Below are 6,006 nucleotides of genomic sequence, written 5' to 3'. Positions count from 1 at the left end.
TATTCAGGAATTTAAAATTAAATTAAAAAATTACCTAAAAGTACTATAAAAGTCCATATCTTACTCTTATTATTATTTCCTTCAAATCTTGAAACTGTATTATTGATAAATCTTGCCTATTTCTTACTTATCCCTTTTGGTTTTTCAAATATATTATTTACTTACTTACATGATTCCATATAATTAGGCTAGGATTCACTCACCAAACACAAGAGCCTCGTCTCTTTATGGTGAGGAAAAGCTTTTATTATTTACCTTTATAAAATTTATAATATGTATAAATTGTATATTTATTGTAAAAAACATACAAATATTAAATAATAAAAAAAAATATATATATATAACGACAGATACATAAAAATGCAAAAATCAGTCATTTTAAATACATGTAAGATTACGAAAGATTTTTTTAATATTTATATTGAGGGATCAGTGGGATATATAGGTCCAATTAGAAGTTCTACCGAGCCAAACCCTCTGATATGAAAATATCAGCTGGAGTCGGCGAATTATTTACCCATTTGATCTCTGGTGATTTGACGTGTTGTTTTTGTATCATATTGTATTTATTTTGCTTATATAATACACTTGCATAATGTGGATTGACTAGATGATCATTTATGGAAAAGTGGGCGGAAGGGTTTAGTTTTTCCTGTGGGGAAGATTTAATCCGGACATAAAGTCGAAAAAAAATTTTTACGGAATGTATGCAGGGGTAGTGCAATGCAACACATTCCATATTTTGAAATCATATACGTAATTAGAGTTATAAAAATAATAATACATAGGCGATTCACAAATAAAGCGGAATATAAGTGAAAAAATAAAAATACAAACACAAAAATGAGTGTAAGCAGCCGTTTATGGAGGATATTTGGACATCTCTCGTCTCCATCAGAGGGGACTCCACCCAGCCAACCATTGCGGTGATGATTTTGTTACTTGATTGGCGTAGTCTGCGCCATAAGCTTCCCATGTGATGGCGGAGAAGCGCCTATTCAACTTTGCTCAACTGTCCCTTTCGTTGTATTTTCGTCAACAGGGGGCATTTCCTGTTATACTTAGGTATAAGGAATTGTCCTTAACTTTAAAATGAACGACTTTTCCGATAACTGCCATATTTATCAGTCATTTCGGATGACAGCGACAAAGTTTATTTTAAGGATAAAGATAATTATCTTTACTTTAGCTTACAAGAAAATGGTCACCTAACGTAACGTAAAGACAAGAAATATATAATAGATAATAACAAAAATAATAGATAATTATCTTTACTTTAGCTTACAAGAAAATGGTCACCTAACGTAACGTAAAGACAAGAAATACTAAAGTTTGGACTAGGTACTAGGTAGTCCAACGTGGAAAAGGTTTCAATAACACAGAACAGCTAATCTTACATTGTGTGATCTATAATCTATTTCAATTTGAGAGAATACTGAAGTCGCCAGTTATACTAAGGCCTCTCGGCTCCTAAAACCCAACTGGCCAACGAACTGGAATAACTGTATCTTTAAGGAATAATATAATGGTTGATCAATGATCAATACAAATATATATACGTAGCCCCGTGAATTGAAGAAAAAAGTAAGATTTGACGGCGCTTATCCGGAAGATGTATATTATCCAATGAAAGTACAAATATAAATAATAATAATTGTTATGAAATTTCACTGGAAAACATCAATGCAGACAGTTTTTTTAATGTACCAAAGGAAGATTGCAAGTAACGTTAGTTATGGCTGTCTTTCATGACACTTTATTTCATCCAGTTTGTCTAATCGGGATGAAAAAAGGGACGTGTTCTACTCTGGTAGTTGGTATTTTTCGTACACTTTAAGATGGTGGACACTATTTGACGTCTGCCACCTGTCACCGTTTTAAGTACCTAACTATATTATGAGAAAATGTTACATGTATATTCAGTTTTATATTAAAAATATTAGTAAAAATACTACAATATCTATTTATTACTCTTTATGAGTGTGTATTACTGTAAGGTATTGTGAATATCGCGTGTATGTTTGATGATTGGCATTTTCTTTCTGCCGTCTCTCATTGTTTTACGTAGGTATAGTCACGTAGTTTTATTACGTAAAAATGTTGCATTTCATTTATTTTATATTTAAACTATTAATAAAATAAGCATTTAATACAATATTTGGTAAATTTTGGATAGGGCCTGACACGCTTATTACGAATATTTTTTAGAAAAAAACTTTATATTCGCCTTAATTACTATAAAAGAAAACTTTTTGCATTTCGGGCGGCGGAAAATTATGCATTTTGATTTTCAATTACGTAAAACCAAAATTCACTTCGCGAATCGATGTGGCGACAATGCGCCGCCATTAGGAACGCACTGTTATGTTGGTATCACTGATGCATTAACAAGAGCTAAATACGACCGTTGCTATTCGCGCGATACACATGAAAGGCGCTTAATTAGTCAAGGTAAGAAAAAAAACCCAGTTTTCAAGTAATTTAGCGGCTACGCGAGGTTTGTGTAACATGGACCATGGTTTGTGATACAAAAGAAAGTGCCCGTTTATAACGCCTGCTCGCGTCAAGGCAAGAAAAACATCCCAGTTGTCAAGTAGTTTAACGGCTACGCTAGGTTTGTGTAACATGGTTTGTGATACAAAAGAAAGTGCCCGTTTATAACGCCTGCTCGCGTCAAGGCAAGAAAAACATCCCAGTTTTCAAGTAGTTTAACGGCTACGCTAGGTTTGTGTAACATGGTTTGTGATACAAAAGAAAGTGCCCGTTTATAACGCCTGCTCGCGTCAAGGCAAGAAAAACATCCCAGTTTTCAAGTAGTTTACCGGCTACGCTAGGTTTGTGTAACATGGTTTGTGATACAAAAGAAAGGGCTGTATCTCCCTCAATTTTAGAAAAATTAAAGTTTGTTAACATTATAATTCTGTTGTGTTTTCATAAATTCGCGCCAATCCATTTGTATTCCACGAAGGTAGCCATAGTCGTATCTACGCAATGTATGAGGGATACCAACATAACAGTGACGTACCTAATGGCAGCTGATTGCCGCCGCATCGATTCGCGAAGTGAATTTTGGTTAACGCAATTGAAAATTTAAATTCATAATTTTCCGCCGCCCGAAATGCAAAAAGTTTTCTTTTATAGTAATTAAGGCGAATATAAAGTTTTTTTCTAAAAAATATTCGTAATAAGCGTGTCAGGCCCTATCCAAAAATTACCCAATATTTATGTATTACTGTTTGTGAGAATGAATTCCTATTATAATTTGTAAATTTCGCGTTTATGTTTGATGATTTCAAAATTCTGTTTTGAGGAAATAATACACGAGAACTTTACATTATTTAACTCATAGAATAAAGAATATCTACGAGTTAACTTGATATTGTAACATACTTTTTAATTAATGAATAGAAACAGGGCTGTGAGAGCTCTTGCTTTGGTATCTGCGCTGCTGTGTTTTGGTTCCACCTTATATATTATCATATATAATCTCCTTCCTGATAGCCTGACAACTGTAAATAAAATAAGTATATTCAAGAAAAAACTGTTCGCCCTCAAGATCAATGAGCAAAACCAAAATGCTCTTACTTAATAAAAATATGATATAATTATTAATATATATATATATATATATATATATATATATATATAGGTATATATATATATTATTCTGTTTTAATCAATGTACAGTTAAGTTAACAAAGCGAAATATGTATTTCTTTTAACTTAATAAATAAATAAATTATACGGATATCGTACCGATCAAGACATTATGGATCAGGTAGGCAATTTTTCCAAGGCATAATATGTACCTATAAAAATCATCATGACAAATGTTTAGACGAACGTATAGACAAAAACATCGATTGGGTAATGACAAAGAACGTGTCAAAGCTCGCCGAATGACAGTGACAGATAATCTCACGGTTGTGATCTATGGTTATTAGTTATGTTCTAGGTGCTGCCATCTTTTGACGATTTAGTAACGACTTAAAATATTAATTCTTCTCTAATAGCAATTGTATATGAATTCGTATGTTTGAAAATATTAATCGTGTGAAACGATTTTTTTTTCGGTTGGGTCCGTATTTGGTGTAAGGCAGTCATAAGTATTGTACGTATTGTGTGTACATGTACGTTGGTTGAATTGGTACCTGTCATATTCTGGTTAAATATCTGCAATTGACCTTTGTCTATGGTAAAATCTATATGGGTGTTGAGTCGTCCGTCACTAGCTGCTCCGTTTTCTCTATTAAGAACGTGTCAATTACTCGCGATTTGAGTGTTTTGAATAAGTCCATAAATAGCACATTTATGTCTGAAGATGATGAATTAACTCGCTTGCTCTAACTAATTCCAATATGAGGTTATCTGCTTCGTCATTGAAACACATTGACATTGAACCTTGGAGTAGATTTATGTACTGCTAGTTAAATCGTTTTCTGACATTCGGAAATACATATTACTCCATGTGATAGCACGGAACTTTGTACTGACACGTTTTCCTACTTGGGTATTCGATTTTATAGAAATGTGAAGCCAATTCTGGTCATAATATTCATTTTTGTATTTAAACAGGAAATTTCCATTCAAATTGAGAAGTTATATTTATCTCTAAAATAACACTTGATTCAATCCAATCAGAAAGCAGTATATCAGGTATTTACTTATAAGAAAAATCTCCACTTTGACATTACCAAATTGTTTTTTTCTTCCGTGTTGTTAATTTATTATTATTATAAATCGTTTTTCTGTTTTTGTTAAATTTGTTTGATTTTGTGCGTAGATTAATCGCTCCTACAAATGTTGCAACTTCGGATGGAATACATTTGAACTAAAAAAACAAAAATTAGACAAACAATAGTATTGACTACAATCTACATCATCCTATCTGCTAATCGCTTAGGTTAACAAAATTTGCATCAGTAGAGTTAAGTTAAAAGTAGTTGAAGTAGAATAATATTTCGCAGTAAAATAAAATAATCACTTTTTGTTGTTTGTTTTTGGGGTGTTATGCCGTGTTGCGCTAACTCCTTCTTTAGCCGACGTTTCGGACAGCGACACATCTTCGGATCTACCGGATCTGCCATGATGATGGACACTGCAACGCTGTCCGAAACGTCGGCTAAAGAAGGAGTTAGCGCAACACGGCATAACACCCCAAAAACAAACAACAAAAATGCTTTTGGCCGTGAGAATCTAAAAACGTTTTTCGTGTTGAAGCCAAATTGCGCTTTCTCCTTGAACTTTTTTTTAATGTTTTTGATTTGATAAAAGATTATTTAACTAGAAATAACTAAAATAAACACATTATTTAATTACATTACACATTAATACATAGCATGAACATATTATTCACTTTCAGTGTTTTGATGATTGAGTATAAAAATGATTTTTTTTTTAAATCTACAAATACTGTTTTCATTTTTAATGTTGTCTGGAAGGCAATTATGTGTGTTACCCCCTCGTAACCAATGGATTGCTTGCCATAATGAGTATGTGTGGTGTTTAAATGTATGTTAATGTGTTGCCGTGTAAAGTGCGTGTGTATTTGAATGTATGAGTTTATTATTTATTTTGTATATAAGGAGACATGTATTATATTCATATAGTTTTCCAAATGTCAACAGTTTTAAAACGTTTTTGTGGATGTTCTGGGTTTGAAGTGAAACAGCTTTTTGATTACATTGTTTTGTGTTACTTGTAGTTCATTTATGTATTTTTAATATGCGTTTCCTCAGATTTCAATTAAGTAATTCAAATTTGAATGTACCAGACCACAGTAAAGACCTTTTTTCAATTGTATTTGGTTGTATTCAACGGCCTTTCTTCGTCTTAGTTCCAATCAGATATATCAATTACCTATAGTACCTTCCTAAATTATTAGTAGAAAACTGATTATATTACATCCTGACAAAATGCTGTTACTTATTTGTTAGTTAGTTTACAGAGTGTTCCGTGGTTAGTTGAACGCTCTCAAAGTTATGTCATGGAATTCCTAACCCGGAG

This window comes from Hesperophylax consimilis, chromosome 20 (genome assembly GCF_061612785.1).
Source record: "Hesperophylax consimilis isolate HC1 chromosome 20, BYU_Hcon_1.0, whole genome shotgun sequence".
NCBI classification, from domain to species: domain Eukaryota; kingdom Metazoa; phylum Arthropoda; class Insecta; order Trichoptera; family Limnephilidae; genus Hesperophylax; species Hesperophylax consimilis.
This window is presented reverse-complemented; position numbering follows the sequence as displayed.